At 41.8% G+C, this 3,702-nt stretch overlaps 1 pseudogene; it reads left to right on the top strand.

The window, feature by feature from the left end:
• The first annotated feature begins 3,062 nt into the window (after window positions 1-3,062).
• On the top strand, window positions 3,063-3,198 carry LOC146045179 (U2 spliceosomal RNA; annotated as a pseudogene).
• Window positions 3,199-3,702: the final 504 nt, after the last annotated feature.

The following is a 3,702-nucleotide window of genomic DNA, read 5'->3' as shown; positions in this document are numbered from 1 at the left end:
CTGAAAATCACTACGTTCAGCCATAGAGCTCTATGGCTGAACCTAGTACAGGCGATCGCGCCCCCTAGTGGTCAAGTACACTAGGGGGCCTTGTAGTAAAAGTAAAAAAAAAAAAAAAAAATAAGTTTAAAAATAAAAAAAAAATAAAAAAATATTAAAAGTTCAAATCACCCCCCTTTCCCCATTTCACAAATAAAAATAAATAAAAAATAAAAAAAATAAACATATTTGGTATCGCCACGTTCCTAAAAGTCCGATCTATTAAAATATAACATTAGTTATCCCACACGGTTAAAGGCGTAAACGGAAAATAATTCCAAACGCCAAAACTACGTTTTTTGGTCGCATCGCGTACCCAAAAAAAAATAACTAAAAGAGATCAGAAAGTCGCCCATATCCCATAATTAAATTAATTAAAAAGTACACTTCAGCCCGCAAAAAATGAGCCCTCACCCAGGTCCGTAGGTGGAAAAATAAAAAAGTTATAAGCCGCAGAACATGGCGACGCGACGCAAATTAGAAAAACCGTAAAAGTTGCGATTTTTTTTTTAGTGGTAAAACATAACGAAAACTATATAAGTTTGGTATCACCAGAATCGTAACGACCCATAGAATAAAGATAACCCATCATTTTAAACGAACTATGAACTCCAAAAAAACCGTAACCAGCGCAAAATTGTGGAATGGCGTTTTTTTTTTTTTTTACCCCACATTGAATTATTTCCTGATTCCCCAGAATATTATACGGTATAGTAAATGGTACCATTACAAAGTACAACTTGTCCCGCAAAAAAAAAGCCCTCATGTGTCTATATAGCCAGAAAATTAAAAAAGTTACGCTTATTTGAACGCAAGGAGGAAAAAAAAAAAAATTAACATAAAAGGCAATGTCGGGAAGGGGTTAAGATTGTCATGTCTTTTTTTTTCATGTGAAAATATTAACCAGACTTAACAGTTTAGTATTACAGGTTGAGTATCTCTTTTCCAAATATCTGTTATCCAAATTATTCCAAAAACCATAGTTTCAGAATATTGTTTTATATTTTTTTTTTTGCTAAGAGCATTACTGGGGATATCTGTAAGTGGCACTACTGGGGACATAGGAGGTTGTTCTGGTTGACCCGCAAAGCTGCGAAAATCACAGCTTTGCGGGTCATCTGAATGCTGGTCGCAAAACTGACCTCCACCCCTCACACGCCAATTTCCCTGCACTTATGTGAATGGATGTTTAGCATAAACATAAACATACATTCGCAGCCTTGTGTGCAGGGTTGAATCTGACGAGAGTATCAGATGTTTTTGTCTTTTTAAACTGTTTTCACCAGAGTGGGCTGAGCCAGGAGACAGTGCGACACATACTGGAAACAATAGTTTATTAACACTTGGTTAAAAACCACAGAGCGCTTAACTCACGAGTTGCTGCCTCAAAAAGCAGCTGCTGGATAGGGGATGGTCGGTCCCCTGATAACAATAAGAAAAAAAAAAAAAAAGAAAAGCAGTGCTCCAATGATAGAAATAGGTGGACCAATACGATTAAAATATGATTTTATTTGGCAAAATGTAATAAAAAATTACCTAATTCATTGGTACAAATGAGAATAATGATAAAATAAATTAAAAACAAACAGCAAGGTTATCCAGATCATGAAAGTAGATAAATTGACCCAAGGTTGGGTAATTATATAACCTGCACTGTCCACAATAGCAGCAGTCCCGATTATTTAATGGAGTCCACACGGCATGTTATCCTGGAAGCTGTCCGAGGGAGTGGCTGATGTTGACTGAAGCCCACCTACAACCTTGCAGTAAATTGTATCCATAAATTGATCAGTACCTCTATGATTAGCATCAATTATGCCCTAGTTTTAGTAGCTGTAGATGCAAGTTAATGTCAAATGTATCAGATATGATGATTGGGGGTTAATTATGAGGCTGACTGTTGGGTAATGATTTTAGTGGGAGTGATTTCGATTCAGGTGTTCTTTTGATGAGCCTGATGGGGAGATAATGAATAGTCTTAATTTGGGGGGTTAATAAGAAAGTTAAAAATAAAAGGGGGCTTAGTTATTATTGATGATGATGATATTTTAATGACTAAACAGATAGATGCAATGATTTATCCATGAGGACAATGGAATTGATTAATTTTAATGATTTAGAGGCTACATTTGATGAAGATAAAGGGAAACATTACAAGGATGGAAGCACGGCTGATGAATATTTATTAACAGTTTTTGCTGAATATGCAGTAGAGAGTCTCCATAACTGTTATTTCAGATGGGGCAGATGTAGCATGTGCAGAGAGAGTTACATTTGGGGGAGTTATTTTGTTTCTGTGCAGGGTAAATACTGGCTGCTTTACTCTTAGTGCAAATTAGGTTTATTGGTTTTAAGTACAACAAGTATATTAACAATCTTTGGTATCACTGTCATGTGTCACAATGTGGTTAGAAATATCTGCATACCAAAATGTACAAGTATACTGTAGTTTGAAAAGAAGTTGTAAGGCGAAAGTATAGAGCAGTGGTAGGCAACTGGCGGACCGTGGTCCATCTCCGGACCACAAAGGACAGAGATGCGGACCGACTGCACACTCCTGAAACTGCAGCGGTCCCAGGAATGCATTGCGCCGGTGCGTGGGTGACATCACCGTGCACCAGCACGCCGCTTGTAAGGCGCTCAGTCGGCTCCATGTGGCAAAGCTGAGGGCCCAGCAAGAGCAGCAGTGTCAGGAGGGCACAGTGACAGCAAGAGGGCCCAGCAGGAGCAGCTGCGGCAGGAGGGAGCAGCGTGGATCGTGACAGACAACGCCCTGTTAGTTTTAATATATGATGGGAGTATTGGTTTTTTAATGGCTGCTATGCAGTGGGAGGGGAATGGGGAGGGGGGTCTCTTTAAAGTAGTACATCTAAGGTGAATGGGATGGAGTTCTGTGTCCCCTCTGTGCCTATATATATATATATATATATATATATATATATATATATATAGGCTGGCGAGGGGGCGGCGGCACTCAAACAAATAGAAAGGCAGCAGGCAGTGTTACTGACGTTTCGGGACGTTTCGCTTCTCGGCCTTTTGGCTAAGATCAAGTGTAGTATCTGTTCTTATCAGTGGGTATGGACTGGCCTCTGGCAGAGAATAGAGAAAGGTGGGACTGAGTAGCTGCTCTGATGGGCGGAGGGTGTGGGACCCCTCTGTTTTTTCCCGGGAGCAGTGAAAAGTCTCACTGAGTATCTTCACCTCTGCCTTTGGTAGGAGGTGTTGTTTCCGTAAATCCACTGGTAAGAGGGGGGGAGAAACACTGGGCCTAGTAGATTGACTCTCTTGACGGGGTTCGTAGCCCCCGAAGGATGAGTCAGCGAAAGGCTCAGTCTAGTATCCATTCCCAGGGAGCGGAGAAAAGCTGAGACCGAGTAGATTGGTCCAGGTTGGCTAACCACCAGCCTGGGCACAGCGAAAAGCTCAGCCTAGTATCTTAACCCTGGGAGCGGAGAAACACTGGGACTGAGTAGATTGCTCTTCCGAGGGGGGTGCAGCCCCTAAGGGAGTCTTTCGAAAAGCCCAGTGGAGTACCCATTCCCATGCCGGGGGCTGGAAAATGCCTGCTGGTGAGACAGAGAAAAGCTTGGTCGGACGCTGAAGGGTCGGCTGCCTGGAGCCCGAGGCTGCACTGTGCCCCCGGGGAAACTCGGGGGTGCC

Source organism: Crinia signifera, chromosome 1, assembly GCF_055691185.1.
Source record: "Crinia signifera chromosome 1, ASM5569118v1, whole genome shotgun sequence".
Classification (NCBI taxonomy): Eukaryota; Metazoa; Chordata; class Amphibia; order Anura; family Myobatrachidae; genus Crinia; species Crinia signifera.
The sequence above is the reverse complement of the archived record's forward strand: the minus strand, read 5'-3'. Positions and strand labels throughout refer to the sequence as shown.